The sequence below is a fragment of the Palaemon carinicauda genome, chromosome 7, assembly GCF_036898095.1.
Source record: "Palaemon carinicauda isolate YSFRI2023 chromosome 7, ASM3689809v2, whole genome shotgun sequence".
NCBI lineage: Eukaryota > Metazoa > Arthropoda > Malacostraca > Decapoda > Palaemonidae > Palaemon > Palaemon carinicauda.
Window position 1 is genome coordinate 21382220 of NC_090731.1, and position 9700 is coordinate 21391919.

The following is a 9700-nucleotide window of genomic DNA, read 5'->3' on the forward strand; positions in this document are numbered from 1 at the left end:
GTTTAGGAATCAACATTTCCATGAAGATAACGAATTGTTTCTTTATTAAATATTGAATATTTGATTTTGTACCATAGTTAGTTATCTAACCAACAGATGTCACTGGTTTCCTAAGTAGTGACGTAACGTCTTTTGAAAGTATCTGTTTTCTTAAAAATTCCTTGTTAGTCTCTCGGCCAATCAGGAGTCGTTTCCTCATTCTTTGTCTCGAAATAATGCCACGGAAGCTTCTGATTGGTGGAAACTTGGAAAAAAGCCGGCAAGATGGAACTGTAAACGGTAAGAAATCAGGAAACAATGTCAGTGCGAGTTCTACATTGAGACATATCCACACCTTGACCTGTCTACTGAAGTCGTTTGCACATCGTCTTTGAATCTCCTCTGTTGGATCTGTGGTTACAGTAACTCTCGCCATTTTATGGGCTTGTGGTATGAAGGTATGCTAATTTTTTTCAAATCTGGTATTCAGGGTTTGAGAATTCCATGTTTTGGAATGATGTTTTGAAGTTCAACTTGCAGTTTTGTTTAGGGATCTTTTGATATTTATCTCTTTAAGACAGAGTCAGGATTCTAAATTTCTGGAAGATGTCTGTTAACCGCATAATCAGGTTTTAGTTAGTGTTTTAGTTTCAATTGCTTTAAAACAAAGGTGAGTTATACAATTTAGTTTACTGTAATGTCGTTTTTTTCGAATTGAAATTTCTACCATCAGACTGATATTAACCGGTTTAGTGTCTTGAATCTGTCAAATTCTTAATGGCTAAAACCCTTGGTTGTAATACGTGAAGGCAAGTCTTTTATCTAGTATAGTTAGCATATTAATTGGGGTAATCATTAGAAACTGAAAATCTTAAGACTTAGCTAAATTCTTCAATGTTTTGTTAGGTCACACGTGAAAAGCAATACAACTTGGATACAGTTTTTGTATCATAATTTTTAGTTTAAAATTTAGATGCGTTTAGCATATCCCATGGATTTTTACTCAGTAGCATTTGGTGTACTCCAAAACTTGCTAGTAATTTCTAACTTCCACTTATTGGATTTTCAAAAGTGGAATACATTGAGTAGGTCTTAAAACCTTCATATAACCCGTAGATTTTTTGGAAGTAATTTAATGTCCTGAAATTTTTGGCGAGAATTTTAACGATGTTCAGTGTTTTTTTGGGGGGTGGTGTTGTGAATTTAATTTTTTTTGCTTTGATTTTGAAAAACTTTAAAATCTAAGGTTGAGGTCTTAGAGTAGGTCTTAAAACCTCCATATAAACCATAGCTATTTTTTTTTGGAAGTAATTTAATGGCCTGAAAATTTTGGCGGAAATTTTAATTATGTTAGTGTTTTGGGGAGGGGTGGTGTTGTGAATTTATTTTTTGCTTTGATTTTGAACAAACTTTAAAATCTAAGGTTGAGGTCTTAGGCAACTGTGTGATTTCCAGAGATTTTGAATTAAATTTTGGAAGGTTTTCTAGCTTTGTGTAGTGATCAGTAGCAAGGATTTTTTTTTTTTTTTTTATAAAATTTTAGTTTTTTGATAACTGGCAAATCTAGCGAATGCAAAGGTGTCTTTATAGATTGCTTAGGTTATTACATAATGGAGATCGGTCGATAGGTCAAGCTTTGACTTTGGTTGCAGAATTTTCCAATAAAGTTATTAAATAGCTATGGTTGAACCAAGTTTTCCCTGATAGTAAGCTTATTAGTTTTTAGTTTCCCATGTGATTTTATGATAGTGGTTTTCGTTGTTAAAGTGGATTTGGTGGTTAAAGTAAGATACTCCTTGTATAGTGGAGGGATGTTAAACCTAACGACTTGGACAATAGTGCTTTAAGAGTAGGTCAAAGTGTTAATTTATTGGGTCAGTGTTAATTTATGATTTTTGAATCATTGATAATAGGCGGTCCCACATAGTTCTTAGCTTTTGCTCTCTTGAATATTGCAGTGGCTCAGAGTTAAGCTTTCAACACAAATCTAGGAAAGTTTCTCTAACTTTCTGTAATCTTTATAAGGTTTACTAGAAATGTTCATAGTTTTGGTTACTAGCCTAATTTTATTGTTAAAAAAATTGAGCTAGTATGTTAGAGTTCACTATACAGTAATTGAGCCTGTGTGAAATAACTGTCCTGAGTTCCAATCATTTTTAGAAAGTTGTGCCTTTGAAGTTTAATCTACCACATTGCTTTAGCAAGTTAGTGATTGGAATACAATTTAAATCTAATATAGTCTTGTATAATGCTGCTGTAATGTAATTGAAGTTTGGAACCGTTTGGCTAACGTTCGAGTAAATTGCGTTTTGTGGTAGTTATGCTATAAATGTGTAGGTCTTTAGTAATGAGAATACCACTGATCTAAGCTTTACTTTGTACTTTCAGGCTGTGTAATGCAGTCATATTACTTCATCGGGCGTGGATAATCGCAGCTACTCTTGATGGAGTTCTCCAAAAAGTTCTTAGCCTTTTTCAAATTACGGAGTGCATAAAAGACCGTAAGCTTTCGCATTTACGGTCTTTTGAAGGCTTCGTAATTTGGAAATTGCTACAGAACTTATTTCAGCTCAGAGCTGCAATTCACATCCAGAATTATGGTGGAGACGGCAACTCTACATTCAAGTTATATGCTGGAAACGATAGAAGAAAGGACGAGAAAAGGAAACCGTAGATAAAGAAAACATAGTAGAAAGAGAATCTTAAGAAGAACATTAAAACCGGCAATTAGGAAGGAGCATTATCAATAAAGGAAGAAGCAGTGCTTATTTTAAAATGCACTTACTAGTATATATATACTATGTATATACTAAAATAGCTTTAAAGAGCTTTTTATACATTTTTTTATACATTCCCTAATGTATACTTACTAAAAATGTAATAAAATAAATTTTTCGTTTTGAGTTTTTTATTCACCGGTTAACAATATTACAATTTTATTATACCATTCATGATTTTTGACCAATCTTATCTTATTTCGATGTTTTTCTTCACTTCTCTCTTTAACAGATCTTACCTTGTTTCATCATCTTCACTTCTCTCTTTAACAGATCTTATCTTGTTTCATCACTTTCAATGTTTCTCTTTACCTTCCTTTTCACTTTGTGCGATTCTCCAATAGCATGACTTTCTGCATCTCCAATAATCTGAAAGATAAAAATACCAGAATTACTGTAAGTTAGGATATTATACTACTGACAAGCCTTCACTATTTGTGAAATTTCTTAACTATTTTTTACAACTGGATATTGGTTGAATGCTAAATATTACATTCTCAGCTGAGTGACTTGATTATCAAGGTCACCGATCTTTCTCACGTACCGAATTTGACAAATTTAAAAAACTTGATAGCATTTAATAAGCATTACTTAAGTTCAAACAAATTTAAAAAACTGGAATATTTGGTAGCATTTAATAAGCATTACCACAGTTCAAACAAATTCAGACATGATCTTTCAAGTTATAAAAATTTAAAAAAATTAATTTAACTGTACTCACCTTTTTGCAGAATCTTTACTGAATATAGCCATTGCAGTATCTTTGCCAAATATATCCTGTCTCCATATGCATTCCAAGCCAAGACTAACTAGCACGAAACTGCAATCTGCAATGATAAGAATTAATTTAAAACGCTGTTTCCTGTTAGTCTTATTACTTGTCTTTCTATTTAACTAGTTGTATCAGTTAGACAAAATAAAACACTTTACTACTGAACCCAATAATAAATATTTCAAACAAACTTACTGAACCCAATAATAGATATTTCAAACAAACTAACTTTAAACTCTTTGTCACCCTCAACCTAAATCTACAACGCTATTTTGATCTATTTAGTTTTCCATGTACATTTACAAAAATTCATAAAACACTCAAACTGCTAGAGTTAGGCTTCATTTATTGGTAACCATTTATTCACAAACGTTACAGCTGCTACATTATTTTAAACTTGGTTATTTCCTTTATTTAGCCCATGTCATAATTATCAACAGAAAAAAAAAATAAAAAAAATAAAATTACATATGGCTCAAGGCACTGAATTTGTAATTGGTTTCCCAATCTAATAAGCATGAGCTATATTTTGTAATCAATTATTTTAAGAAAAAAAAAGCATGAAACCTTTGTAAAGTACTTCCAAATTGCTTTTAAAGCTATCTATATTTCTCAATTGAACAGGCTAAAGGGCAACAAATTACAATACCTGAATAAGAAGTCTTAATGGTGAAAAATACTTCAAGATTTGATACAGTATACTGATACTGAAAATGTTTCCGTATAAGCTCCTCTGTCATTAAGACCGCCTTAAAACCTGCCAAAGAAAGAGCATTGAGATGTGCATATATAAACCAAAATCTCCTGTAACCCTGAAATAGTAAAGTAATTTGCAAACATTAATTTGCAATAAGGACTTATTAAATGTCAATATTAAATATGTATATAACCATTGGAATTTCAAATTTCTAATACCAGCCTGTGAATATCCTTACAACCTTTTTTTATTATCTTTCTATTTAACTTCCTTTCACACCTTAACTCCATTACTGAAGTACCTAATAAACAACTATTAGTATGAGGCTGGAATTTTCACCTACGTAGACAACAAATAAGGAAGATTGAAAAGGATTTTTATAGATATATATGAAATTCTTAAAAACAACAGTTTAGTTTTTCTTCTATTGATATTTAGCTCCGTAAAGATTAACTTCTAATGAGAAATCCTGAAATCAAATGGCAACAAATTCAAATTCACATCCTCACTATTTGAGAATCTTTATGTACATGCAAATTGCTAAAATCACTAACATTTACCTCTCGTTAACTTTCCTAAATATTTTCATCTAATTTCCCCTAAAGCAATCACAAAGACAAACTTCACCAAAACTCACCAGGAAGCCAAATATATCAGGAAAGGTCTTGAGAACTTTTAAATAACCTCACGTGGAAAGACCAAAATCATACCAAAATCCATAAGATTTAATTTTGTCAGAAACACTTCTATTAATAAAAAAAACTAATACTTTAAACACGCCAGAATCACGAATACCAAGAAGTGTAAAAATATCTTCCAAAATTGCTGCAAATTTAAACATTTATGTAGAGATCAAGAATTTTTCAAGAAATTTACAAACCAATGGTAATTTTATATAAATTGAGAAAATGCCTTTTCATTGCGTATATAAAATAGAATGAAAATTATTTTAAAAGTAAATCCCTACAAATACTTTAAATTACTAGGATTTATACCAATCGAAGATATATTTAGTATCCAAGAGTTGGAATTTGGCATAGAAAATATTACCAAAACCAAAAGATAAAAAAATATAAAAACACTTTCGGGAAAAAATACTGGGAATACAAATTATATGCTTGTGAAAATCCATGAAAAATTAATACAGGGAATATAAACTATGTGCTTGAGAAAATCCATGAAAAATACTGGGAATACAAACAATCATCTTGAGAAAATCCATGAAAAATTAACACTGGGAATGCAAACTACATGCTTGTGAAAATCTATGAAAAATAAATACAGGGAATTTAAACTATGTGCTTGTGAAAATCCATGAAAAATACTGGAATACAAACTATCTTCTTGTGAAAATCCATAAAAAATTAATAGTGGGAATGCAAACTATATGCTTGTGAAAATCCATGAAAAATACTGGGAATACAAACTATATGCTTATGAAAAAATCCATGAAAAATACTGGGACTACAAACTAGATGCTTGTGAAAATCCATGAAAAATACTGGGAACAAACTATATCCTTGTGAAAATCCATGAAAAATAAATACAGGGAATATAAACTATATGCTAGAGAAAATCCATGAAAAACACTGGGAATACAAACTATATGCTTGTGAATATCAATCCAAATCAATAGTACATAAGGTGAAACCTGCCACAAGAAAAGTGTGTAGAAAAAATCCATACTAATATCGGGAACTAAGTGTAGAAGGGAAAACTTTATTCTAAAGAAGTCCCTAGAAATTGAGTCTTGAAGTATCACCAAACTGTTATTACTCAAGAGAATTACAAATCGGCCCAGCTGTGTTTGAACGTTAAACCAAAATCTCTTAACCTAACCCGCAACCGAAATTAACTCAAAATTAATATTTACAATAGCATAACCACAGCCTCAAGAAACGACCAAATGTGTAAAGAAATGAGAAGACCAAGAGAAAACTCAATACAAACTAAGAAAAGTAAGAAATTCCAGAACGAAAAAGATATAAAGACCGAAAGACAACGAATAGGCAGAAGAAATTATAATTGCAGCAGATAACTAGAATAAAACTCATTGCTTAAAGAAAACACTAAAAAAATTAGTGCTAAAGGACGAAATCAGTGAAAAAGATATAAAAAAATTACATTAATAATCAAAGCAGTAATAGGAAAAGGGCTATATACTTTAATTACTCCAAAAGTAAGCACCTACAGCAACTTGTAATATGAACTAAAAATATCTTTGCTACAATAGTCTTAAATTAATGAAATTTACAGGGTTTCCGTAGTATTTTCTAATAAGTTTCCTTGTCCTTTCATTCTTGATTTCTTTAAATATTGCTTTGCTGTAGGCGTTGTAACGTTCATCATGTTTGTAATCCCTCTCCTTACTTTCAAACACCAGTTCCAAACACCTGGAAGAAAACAATGCTTTTAGTATACATGGTTAAATCTTTTTAGTAGTCCAATCTTTGCCAGTAGTAGGCTTTATCTTTACACACAAGTATCAAGCAATATTTGTTAAGCAGTATTGAATCAATTTTATATTCCCATTTGGATCAGATTCGTTGAAAAAAAAAAAAAATGGATTTTTGGATTTTTACGAAAAGTATATTACTATTTCTTCTTACCTTTCAAAATAGCTATATTCTAATTGTCCTACTTGAAAGCATAGTTCCAACATCTGAAAAATCTGAAAAATAAGATATATTCAAAAACTGGTTTCAAACAAGTTTCAAATACACCTGGAAGAAATTAATGCTTATTGTATACATATTAAATCTTCTGAACAGACCTATATTTGCCAATAGTAGGCCTATTCTTTTCTTTTGAAATATCAAGCAATATTTGTTAAAGTTAATCTTTTATATTTCAATTTGGATAATTTAAGTTAAAAAATCATAATGGATTTTCACGAAAAGTATAATACTAATTCCTCTCTTACCTTTCAAAAGATATAATCTAATTGTCCTTCCACCCACTAAAGAGCATAGATTCAACCATTTCTTTTTCATGATAAAAATCTGACCAATCTGAAAAATAAGATATTCAAGATTTAATACATTCACAATCTTGCATGTTGTACAAGTTATACAATCTTACAAGTTACACAATCTTACAAGTTGTACCCAACCACAATTAAATACATGCACAACCTTGCTAGTTGTGCCATCCACAGCCTGGCAAGTTGCGCCCATCCACAGCCTGGCAAGTTGCGCCCATCCACAGCCTGGCAAGTTGCGCCCATCCACAGCCTGGCAAGTTGCGCCCATCCACAGCCTGGCAAGTTGCGCCCATCCACAGCCTGGCAAGTTGCGCCCATCCACAGCCTGGCAAGTTGCGCCCATCCACAGCCTGGCAAGTTGCGCCCATCCACAGCCTGGCAAGTTGCGCCCATCCACAGCCTGGCAAGTTGCGCCCATCCACAGCCTGGCAAGTTGCGCCCATCCACAGCCTGGCAAGTTGCGCCCATCCACAGCCTGGCAAGTTGCGCCCATCCACAGCCTGGCAAGTTGCGCCCATCCACAGCCTGGCAAGTTGAACCCATCCACAGCCTGGCAAGTTGAACCCATCCACAGCCTTGCAAGTTGAACCCATCCACAGCCTTGCAAGTTGAACCCATCCACAGCCTTGCAAGTTGAACCCATCCACAGCCTTGCAAGTTGTACCCATCCACAACCTTGCAAGTTGTACCCATCCACAACCTTGCAAGTTGTACCCATCCACAACCTTGCAAGTTGTACCCATCCACAACCTAGCAAGTTGTACCCATCCACAACCTAGCAAGTTGTACCCATCCACAATCTTACAAGTTTTACATATTCACAATCTAACAAGTTAGACACAATCTTGGAAGTTATATCGTCAACAATCTTGCAAGTTGTGCCCATTCACAATCTTACAAGTTAAACACATTCACAATCTTACAAGTTGTATCCATTTACAATCTTGCAAGTTATACTCGTCCACAATCTTGCAAGTTGTGCCCATTCACAATCTTACAAGTTAAACATTCACAATCTTACAAGTTTTACATATTCACAATCTTACAAGTTATACATATTCACAATCTTACAAGTTATACATATTCACAATCTTACAAGTTATACACAATCTTACAAAATCTTACAAGTTAAACACATTCACAATCTTACAAGTTTTACATATTCACAATCTTACAAGTTATACATATTCACAATCTTACAAGTTATACATATTCACAATCTTACAAGTTATACACAATCTTACAAGTTATACACAATCTTACAAGTTATACACAATCTTACAAGTTATACACAATCACAATCTTAAAAGTCTTGTAGAACATCCTTCTCTACCACGGTCCGGCCTTAGGCCTGAAGGGCCTATCCCTGCACGGATCCCTTCGTGCAGGACTCAAATCGTTAGATAGTGGGTCAGGAGGAGGAGGAGGCTGGTGAAAGGGACTGTGTACTCCTTCTTAATACGGAAACGGACCAAGGATCGGCTCTGAGATGCAACCACCTCCGCCATCTGCTCTTTAGGCATCCCTCTAACGGTGGATTGTCCCCCCCCCCCCAGGAGGAAGAGGTAACGGCCCTTCGGTCCCTTTTCCTCTTAATCACGATGAGAATCATGCCTAGCCTCTTTACGGCCTTAGTTCAAGATCCTGTGGCCTGTACCTAGTGCTTGGTCGTTCTTAAACCGACAAACCATCCTAGCCTCTCTTACGTAAGGAGCTGGAGGTTTGCATGTTGCGCTGGAACAATTAACAATTTAAAACACTTAAACTTAATCATATAATATACAACAATAAATACAGCCCATTTTAGTCCACTGCAATACAAAGGCCTTAAATGTCCTTATTCGTGTCTGGATTTTGGCTAGTTTTCATCACCACGCTGGCCAGCGCGGATTGGTGATGGTGGAGACTAGTCTGGGCGTACACACCAAACCAACCTAGTATGGGTGGCCCCGACTAGTAAAGCTATGCTGATCATGGCGATACACAACCCCTTTCACCATTCAAGATATCCCCACTTCATTGATAATTAACCAAAAAATAAATTGTGCTGAAATTTATCAAGACAAAACCTCAGATAGTAATGGTTTCACCAAGTCACTTTCTTCTTTCAATTTGAATGTTTTGATCTTTTCTATAGTAGACATTTTACAGATTTCAGGTTGGAGCCCTTGGGCTTACAGCATCTTGCTTTTCCAATTAGGCTTGTAGCTTAACTAGTAATAATAATGAATGATAATGATAATATTACCATAATATCTGCTAATCAAAACTAACTAACGCTAAACTGTTCAAATATAAAAGCATTTCCAAAATTACAGATTTACTTGAGCCAGGTACCTATTGTATAATTTATATTCAATGGTTACGGTCCCGTGTCCCATGTATTAGATTTACATATTAACCCCCGATATTAAAGTTGCGGTCAAGTGATTAAAAGATAAATTTTTCATCAGGGATGATTTCTCACTTTCAAATCAGGGCAAATTATAAAT

At 33.7% G+C, this 9700-nt stretch overlaps 1 long non-coding RNA gene across 1 annotated transcript; it reads left to right on the top strand.

Annotated features, from left to right (window-relative positions):
• The first annotated feature begins 219 nt into the window (after positions 1-219).
• On the top strand, positions 220-2878 carry LOC137643892 (uncharacterized). The gene is made up of 2 exons (XR_011045088.1): positions 220-437; positions 2368-2878. It is a non-coding gene; the product is annotated as an uncharacterized lncRNA (long non-coding RNA).
• Positions 2879-9700: the final 6822 nt, after the last annotated feature.